Here is a 9,636-nt window from a genome sequence, read left to right on the forward strand (position 1 = left end):
CCCGGCGGTTCCTTCCTCTTCTCGGAGGCCGAAGCCTTAAACCCCTCGGCTCCTCCTTTTCTTCTTCTCCTCATCTTCTTTGCGCCGATCGCCTCACCCCGCAACACCGAAGTCACCACCGCCGGCTCCTCTTTTCCTGCGCGCCGACGCAGATCGCCGGCTACTGCCGACTCTAACGCCTTACCCCGACGCACGGAGCCAGTCGTGGTCGTGCCCTAGCAGAGACTTGCCGACGCCATTGCCGCCAGCGACGCCGAGCGCCTCCATCGCGTTGGGAAGGGAGGCAACCCTCTCTCGGCCTTGTACCAGGCAACCACCCGACACCTTCTGCTCTTCTTTGTGCCTTGGTCTTTACCTCTGCCTGTCGCCACCTTGCCCTAGATTCCTTCACACAAGAACCATAGTGCTCTGCTCACTTTGGTGCCCTAATTGTGATCTGGAAGGTAAGGTTTGGTTTCAGAAATTAGGTTGTTTAAATTCGGAATGCTTGGTTTTGTGATCTTCTCATCTTGGTCTGATCCAGGAAGGGAGGTTTTGTGATTGTGAAGATGCTCTTTGGTTCCAGTAGTGCAGATTCTTGATTGTGGATCGAAGGATAAGGACTGTGAGGTGAAATTTAGTGCTGTAGATCAACAAGTGCGGTTGTGAGATTCTGTTCTGTTCTCTTCTGTGGTGTTCTTGATTTCAGCTCACTTTGTTCAAGCAACACTCCTTTCCGCCAGTTCCTCTTTGGCTGCTGATTAAGAACAGAAATCTGTGATTTGAGGTAAAGTGTATAATTTGTTCCGATCTTATGAGCCTACTTAGGAGAAATCAAGTTTATTTAGGTTTAGACCTAAAGCAAGTTGATTATGTGATGCTGATTAGGGTTTTGTCCTAATTTAGGGTTAGAGATTTCATTTAGCTATTTATGGGAAATTGTAGCTAAATAAAATATATTTACATTGGTACCACAGGTCTTTGACGCGAGACGGGTATCTCGATTATTGGATTGGAAAGCTATTTTGGAGGCGGGTACTTTTGACTTATTGTCTCTGATATGCTTAGTAATTAAATTAACAAGATGCATTAATTGTGTTTCTTACTTGTTTCGGTTAATCACTGCCCAATACATGCTACCTGTTGATTGATTGTTTGTTTACATCTTGTATGGATACGTACCTGATTCCACATGCTCATGGGTAGTGATATAACCATATTTTACCATGTCGGGACCTAGGTTTGATACCTTATAGGATCGATACCTTGATATGATTCATTCGCTTTGGTACATTATGATATGTCCGAGATTGGTTTAGTATATTACTATGTTTAGTGATGCACCATTCGCATGATTGCACGCTGAGTGATTGCTCCTTTATTGTCGAGCACTTTGCCGGTTTCATCACTGGTGCTCCGTTGTGACGCTCATGGATAGCGGGACACAGCGTGGTAGCACGTCATTTTGCTCTTCCGGTGCTTGGTCCGCTCATGGGTAGTGTGACGCAGGTGTAGCACGTTAGAGATCCCTCCCGTCACAGTATCGGGAGTTGAGAGCATTGCGCCCCCATTTATGATTTGGGGTAGAGTACGTATGTACTCCGACAAGATCCCGTCCACTCGATCATCATGGAGTAGTGTTGCAGAGTGCACGATTGTCATAGCCCTACCCACCCGGTCCCAATCCGTGTTGAGAGTTACCGACCGCGCGTCGGGTGACCATGACATCGCATCATACGCATGATGCATTTATTGTTTGTGTTTGTGTTTGTTGCACTTATATGCCGCATATTGCTTGGATACCTGATTGACATGCATGTGTCTTCTATACCTTCTGATTGCTTGTCCTTTACCGGGTCCTGGTTAGTATGATTCTCCCGCCTTCTTGGCTTTGTAGTTACCTTTATCTTTATCGTGAGACCGCACGCATGATTAGTGCTAGGTGTTATTTCTTTACTTTGCATATCAACTGTACCTGCTGAGTGTTGGACTCACCCCGCCTCCATTGTTGATATTTTCAGGTTGATGCTGTCAAGAGGGAGTTCCAGTCGCTAGTCCCCACTGCACGTAGTGCTGGTCCCTGCAGACCTCGAGGATATGTTTGGTTTTCTTGGTTTCTTTTCTATTCTAGACTGTTTTGAACATGTTATGTTCTAGATTTATTTGCTTATGGACATGATATAGATTTTATTATATTGATGGATTCGGATTTGGTTTTTATTCTACTACATGCCTGCCTGGATGGCAGAAGAGGTGAGTTCGTCGGTTTTGAGCTTTACGAGTGTAGTTGAGTAGGGTGGTTTTTGAGTCAGAGTATTATTACTGCGTGGTTGTGTCAGCCAGAGGCTGAATATATATATAAACTGCGTGGTGATTGATTTTTTTTATTATTGTTATGATTCCAGCCGCATGTGGCTGAGTATTTAGTGCTTGTAGAAATTTTTGATTGTCCGCCGTACAGGGGAGATGTTGCCGAAATTTTCTCGGACAGGGTCTCCTCTGGGGGCGTGACACTATATCTCCATTGTCGGGTAGGCCAAGAATCAGTCCCACATCTACCTTTGTAAAATTGAGCTTCTTCCCATGGAAGATAAAGTTTTTTTCCTCATGATCCCAGTTATCAAACATATTTTGTACCTGATCTCTTACAAAAGAACTATCAGGGAGGTCGAGGATCCACAAAAAAGGTGTGCCTCGAATCTTCTGTTCTTGTTCTGCAGTCGGGTTAACAGAAGAGATAAACTTTCTGAAGTGGCAAATGGTACTTTTCCAGTTCATTCTTTTAGTTCTTCCTCTGTTGACATAAGTTTGATAATTTGGTCGATCAGCACTCGCACTTGTCGAGGCTTCTTTTGTTGCCATTGCGAACCTAGCTACTGTATAACCACACCCAGAAAAACAACTCTTAGTTCCCGTAATAACGACTACGCTCTTATTCTAACACACCCACACAAACCCTAGGTTAAACGGTTATAGAAAGCATAACGAAATGAGCAACCGATCTACGTACGAAAATGATTCTTGAACGCTGGTGAAGGTAGAGTCACGCCTCGACCGGAGCTGCGTAGAATGGCTTCGAGAAGAAGATGACGACCGAAGCGGGAGAGTGTGCGCTTTTGCATATTGAAACTTGGGCTTGATATCCCATTATTTTATTTTAAATTTAATTGACTCAATTTATGTGTAAGATTATTTATTATTATTTTGAAATAATACTCTTTAATATCAGGCCCCACGTTGGGGCTGATATGGCACTCATATCAGGCCCACGGTGGGCCTGATATCCAAGCATATCAGACCCAACGTATTGGTGCAACCTTAGGTCAAGGTTGACCTGGTTGACCTGGTTGACCTGACTCGAGTTGACCTGACTCGAGTTGTATTTTGATGTTTGACGAGAATAGAAAAGTTCTATTCTGATGTTTGACGAGAGTAGAAAAGTTGTATTCTGATGTTTGACAGAATACAAACTTGGGAGATTGTGGGTGCAATCTTTGGTCAAGGTTGACCTGGTTGACCCGAGGTGAGTCGACCTGATTCGGGAAATCCTGGTGAGTGAAGTCAGGTGAAAGTCCTGGTGAGTGAAGCCAGGTAAGGGAAAGTCCTGGTGAGTGAAGCCAGGCAGTTGGAAAGTCCTGGTGACTGAAGCCAGGCAAGGGAAATCCAGATAGGTCAAGGTTGACCAGACATCTGGTGAAAAGTCCAAGTATGGAGACTTGGCACGGAAAAGTCCAAGTATGGAGACTTGGCACGGGAAAAGTCCAAGTATGGAGACTTGGCACGGAAAAGTCCAAGCAGGGAGCTTGGCACGGGAGAAGTCCAAGTATGGAAGCTTGGCATGGGAAGTCGGAGAGGGCTCGGCACTGCCTTCTCGGACTAGGTCGAGAGGGCTTAGGAGCTCGCTCTCTCGGACCGCACGAAGTCGAGAGGGCTCCTGTAGCTCGCCTTCCGGACCGAAGTCGGAGAGGGCCTGAGCTCGTTCTCCCGACCAGGCCGAGAGGGCCCAGAGCTCGGTGCTCTCCGGACCTGACGGCGAGAGGGCTCAGTAGCTCGTTCTCCGACTAGGTCGAGAGGGCTCGTTAGCTCGCTCGGACCGTAGGGTTTAGGGCCGAGTTTAAACCGATCGGTCCGGTGACCGATCCAATATTACGCTGATCGGTCTCGCATCGATCCGACGAACCAATCGGTGGTATCAGGAGTTATCCATCGTCCGAGACCATCGAAGCAACACGTAGGAAAAGGAGAGAAGGACCGATCGGTCCAGACCGATCGATCCTTCCCCGACCGACAGTGATATGGTCCGATCGGTCCAGTTAGCCCCGATCGGGTCCGTGGACCGATCAGAGCCCGGACCGATCAGTGATCGGTCCAGGCATAGCCGTTGAGTCACAACGGCTATCTCCGTCTTCTTCGCAGAAATCTGTCGCCAGTGAGCAGGTGCAGGTTATAAAGAGGTCGAGGGCTTCTACAGTGCTTAATCTTCTTCCTGGTTCCTTCTGGTCTTACTGAGCTTTGCTGAGCTCATACTTCTTGAAGCTTCGAGTGAGCTTCATTCGGCTGGTTCAGCTGCTGTTGGGCATCCGTGAAGTTGTTGCTTCATCAACGGACTCCCGTCGACGAGAAGGAAAAGTGTTTTTACATTCGTATTGCTTTTTGTTTGTTGCTTTCTTTCTTGTACTCCTATCTTGTTGTTGCAAGAGATTGTGGCGAGGTTTCTCCACCCAGAAGGAGTGTTTATTAGCCGGTTTTTCGGGGTCTCATCCACCGACAGATTGAGAGGATTCGTCCACCTTACGGACACGCCGAAGAGTAGGAGTTTCATCTCCGAACCTCATTACATCGCTGTGCTTGAGGTTTGATTTCTCCATTTACGTTTCTGTTGTTATTTTTCCGCTGCGCTAACTTGATTTGTAGAAAGAAACGCGAATTTGGGGTCGGCTATTCACACCCCCCCTCTCTAGCCGCTATCCGAAGGTCCTAACACAACGGAGGCTGATTGATTTTATTTTGTTTTTTCCCAGCACCTATAGATATTTAAATAATGATTTGCCAGCAGATTTGGAGTCCTTGCAACTCCAGAATACCACTAGAGCTGAAATGGGTCCAATCAGAGATGTCTAGGTCCATCAGTGGGTTTAGACCAAAACCCACTGATGGCCCTCCCCTACTTAGACTTACATGAAATCAAGTCCGTTGTGAAAGTCTTGGTGGGGAGATGGTATATATGGTGTCAAACATAATTTATATACCATGGATTAGAAGGTATGGCTCCGTGCCAGTTGCCACTTATTCCACTTATGGTCATGCTGTTGGAGTGTATACTGAAAGCCTAAGCTTTTTGTAAACATTTATTTTGAATAAAGAATCACATTTGGTCAAATTATCTACATTTGTTTGTAGTTGTTCAATTAATTTATATTGTAGATAACATAGTATGTGGTGTCATATGCAGAAGATGATGTTATCAGTACCTTATAAATTATAAACAGTAGCTCACGACCAAAATGGAAAGGAACAAACCATTAGAAGGTCGTAGTGTAATTAGGTATTAGTTTATCTTGACTATATAATTACACTAGTACACTCAGAGTGTATTGAGTAGGACCATTTGAGGTCGTTTCTTTTATACTGACTTTATAAAGGAACAAAGACCTCGGTTATTATGGAAGTGTATGCTCTTAATCCTAATATAATAACAAGCACATATATTTGATATTTATTTCTTTAATTTATCAATGGGTGAGATTTAGTTCGATGAATCAATAAACCCGATAAGTTGGGAAATGATATCACTTATAGTGTGTGTTGTTGATTATAGAAGGAAACTGTGTCCTAGAGATACTAGGTTGATAATGTCCCCAAGAGGAGCTCATAAGGATTGTCATGTTAAACCTCGCAGTGGACTTAGTCCGACATGACGATAAGGTTGAGTGGTACTACTTTTGGACTAAGATATTAATTAAATGAGTTGTCAGTAACTCACTTAATTAGTGGACATTCGATATCTTAAACACAGGGAGACTAACACACTCATAATAAGAAGGAGCCCAAAAATGTAATTTGGGATTGGTGCGGTAGTTCAATAATAGTTCTCTAGTGGAATGAATTATTATTGATAAAATTAAGTTGTGTGTTCGGGGCGAACACGGGATGCTTAATTTTATCAGGAGACCAAAACCAATTCCTCCTCTCGGTCCCTATCGTAGCCTCTTATTTATAGAGTACTATACACACCTATACCCACCTTCTATACCCACCTAAAGTGGGCCGGCCAAGCTAGCTTGGGAACCAAGCTAGGGCCAGCCTAAGCATGGTTTAGGGTGGCCGGCCCTAGCTTGAACCCAAGCTAGAGGGGGCCGGCCACATTAAATTAAAAAAGAATTTTAATTTTAATTTTTATTATGTTGAAGATATAATTTATTACAGAGAATTAAAATTAAAATATCTCTCTTTAAAAGATCTACAAAAAATTAAAAGAAAGAGATTAGATCTCTTTCCTTATTTGTAGATTGGAAAGATATTTTATTTTCCTCTTTGAAAAATTATTCACATGTAGAAAATTAAAATTATAGAAATTTCTTTTTATCAACCATGAAGGGATTATAAAGGGAAATTTTATTTTTAAAAAATTTCCAAAGACAAATAAGGAAGTTTTAATTGTTGATTGAAACTCTCCTAATTTTTCTATTTGAGGTGGCCGGCCATGATTAGTTGATTAAGAAATTTTATTAAATTTTTCTTAATTAATTATTGTCAAAGAAAGTTAAGGAAATTTTATTATAAATAAATTTCCTTATTTGCTAAAGCTAAGGAATATAAAAAAAGGGGTAGGGGTGCCTTCATGGTAGACAACCTCTATTATTCTCCCTCTCCTATTCCTTGGTGTGGCCGGCCAACATCCTCTCCCTCTCTTCCTCTTTGTGGTGGCCGAAACATCCCTCTTGCTTGGAGTTCTTGTGGTGGCCGGATACTACTTGGAGAAGAAGAAGAAGAAGAAGAAGGAGAGAAAGCTTGTATTCCTTGGAGCTTGGTTGGTGTTTTTCTTCTTCCTTGGTGAAGCTTTCTTGTTTTGGCCGAACCTAGCTAGGAGGAGAAGAAGGTGTTTGGTGGTTTCTCATCTTGGAAGATCGTTGCCCACACAACGTCCGAGGTTAGAAGAGGAATACGGTAGAAGATCAAGAGGTTTTTCTAAAAGGTATAACTAGTAATTTTTCTTTCCGCATCATACTAGTTATTTTTGGAAATAATACCAAATACAAGAGGCTTACGATTCTAGTATTTCGAATATGTTTTTCGATATTGTGTTCTTTTGTTTTATTTTTCCTTGTGATTTGATTGTTCCTTTCGGTTAACCTAAAGTTATTTTAGGAAATTAAATATTAGCTTTCTATAAAAGGTTTTGTCTAGTCGGTGGTGGTTGCTCCCATATCCAAGAAGGTCATGTGCCTCGCCATGTCAGTACTTGGAACCAATTATGGAAATTAATATTTAATGGAATTAATAACTTAAGGTGACTTGGGTCGAACGTGTTAAGTTCCGTAGGAGATCCAAGTCAAAACCTAAAAGAACAAATAGATTAAGTTTTGGATCAAACGTGTTAAGTTCCGCAGGTGATCCAAAATTTAATTTAAAAGAACACATGGTAGCTAGGAAAAAGTTCAGACCTTTGTACAAAATTTTTGTACAGTGGAACCTATAGGTTTTCCGAGTAGCAACCAACACATGCTATAGACTTAAACCCTATGGTAGCACCTTCTAATTTTATTTTATTTTTTATTTTTTCATAAGGAGCATGGTAGTACATTTTGAGTTTATAGAAAGGGTGAGATAGTATAAATTTATAAGAAAGGATACCATACCAAGGCCGCTTTGGGCCTGATTTGGTCTCATATCAGGCCCACGTTGGGCCTGATATGCACTCATATCATGCCCACGTTGGGCCTGATATCCAAGCATATCAGGCCCAACGGAGGCTGATTTTATATTATTTTTTCAGAGCACCTATAGATATTTAAATAATAATTTACCAGCAGATTTGGAGTCCTTGCAACTCCATAATACCACTAGAACTTATATGGGTCCAATCAGAGGTGTCTAGGTCCATCAGTGGGTTTTGACCAAAACCCACTGATGGCCCTCCCCTACTTGATTTACATGAAATCAAGTCCCCTGTGAAGGTCTTGGTGGGGAGATGGTATATATGGTGTCAAACATAATTTATACACCATGGATTAGAAGGTATGGCTCTGTGCTAGTTGCCACTTATTCCACTTATGGCCATGCTATAGACTTAAACCTTATGGTAGCACCTTCTAATTTTATTTTATTTTTTATTTTTTCATAAGGAGCATGGTAGCACATTTTGAGTTTATAGAAAGGGGAAGATAGTATAAATTTATAAGAAAGGATACCATACCAAGGCCACTTTGGGCCTGATATGGTCTCATATCAGGCCCACGTTGGGCCTGATATGCACTCATATCAGGCTCACATTGGGCCTGATATCCAAGCATATCAAGCCCAACGGAGGCTGATTTTATATTATTTTTTCTCAGCACCTATAGATATTTAAATAATGATTTGCCAGCAGATTTGGAGTCCTTACAACTCCAGAATACCACTAGAGCTGAAATGGGTCCAATCAAAGGTGTCTAGGTCCATCAGTGGGTTTTGACCAAAACTCAATGATGACCCTCCCCTACTTGGATTTACATGAAATCAAGTCCCCTGTGAAGGTCTTGGTGGGGAGATGATATATATGGTGTCAAACATAATTTATACACCATGAATTAGAAGGTATGGCTCCGTGCCAGTTGGCACGGAACAGTGCACAGCTCTTCTTTTCTACCCTATGGAAGGTGACTTTTAAAATTGATCTTATTTTATTTTTTTTATCAGACCCTGTTAGAATATTTGGAGTTTATATTAGGGGGAGATAGAATAATGCTTTTTTAAATGATACTCATATCAGGCCCACGTTGGGCCTAATATGCCCTCATATCAGGCCCAACGGAGCCTGATTTTATATTGTTTTTTTCCAGCACCTATAGATATTTAAATAATGATTTTCCAAGAGATTTAGAGTCCTCGCAACTCCAGAATATCACTAGAGCTGAAATGTGTCCAATCAGAGGTGTCTAGGTCTATCAGTGGGTTTTGACCAAAACCCACTGATGGTCTTCCCCTACTTGGATTTACATGAAATCAAGTCCCCTGTGAAGGTATTGGTGGGGAGATGGTATATATGGTGTCAAACATAATTTATACACCATGGATTAGAAGGTATGACTCCGTGCCAGTTGGCACGGAACAGTGCAGAGCTTTTCTTTTCTACCCTATGGAAGGTGACTTTTAAAATTGATCTTATTTTATTTTTTTTATCAGGCCCATGTTAGATTGTTTGGAGTTTATATTAGGGGGAGATAGAATAATGCTTTATTAAATGATACTTATATCATGCCTACATTGGGCCTGATATTCAAGTATATTAGGCCCAACGAAGTCTGATTGTATTTTATTTTTTTTCCCAGCACCTATAGAGTTTTAAATAATGATTTGCCAGCAGATTTGGAGTCCTTGCAACTCCAGAATACCACAAGAACTGAAATGGGTCCAATCAGAGGTGTCTAGGTCCATCAGTTGGTTTTCACCAAAACC

At 42.1% G+C, this 9,636-nt stretch overlaps 1 long non-coding RNA gene across 1 annotated transcript; it reads left to right on the forward strand.

Annotated features, from left to right (window-relative positions):
• Nucleotides 1–396: 396 nt before the first annotated feature.
• On the forward strand, nucleotides 397–1,018 carry LOC122040187. The gene is made up of 3 exons (XR_006128536.1): nucleotides 397–443; nucleotides 524–766; nucleotides 957–1,018. It is a non-coding gene; the product is annotated as an uncharacterized LOC122040187 (long non-coding RNA).
• Nucleotides 1,019–9,636: the final 8,618 nt, after the last annotated feature.

This window comes from Zingiber officinale, chromosome 2A, assembly GCF_018446385.1.
Source record: "Zingiber officinale cultivar Zhangliang chromosome 2A, Zo_v1.1, whole genome shotgun sequence".
Lineage (NCBI taxonomy): Eukaryota > Viridiplantae > Streptophyta > Magnoliopsida > Zingiberales > Zingiberaceae > Zingiber > Zingiber officinale.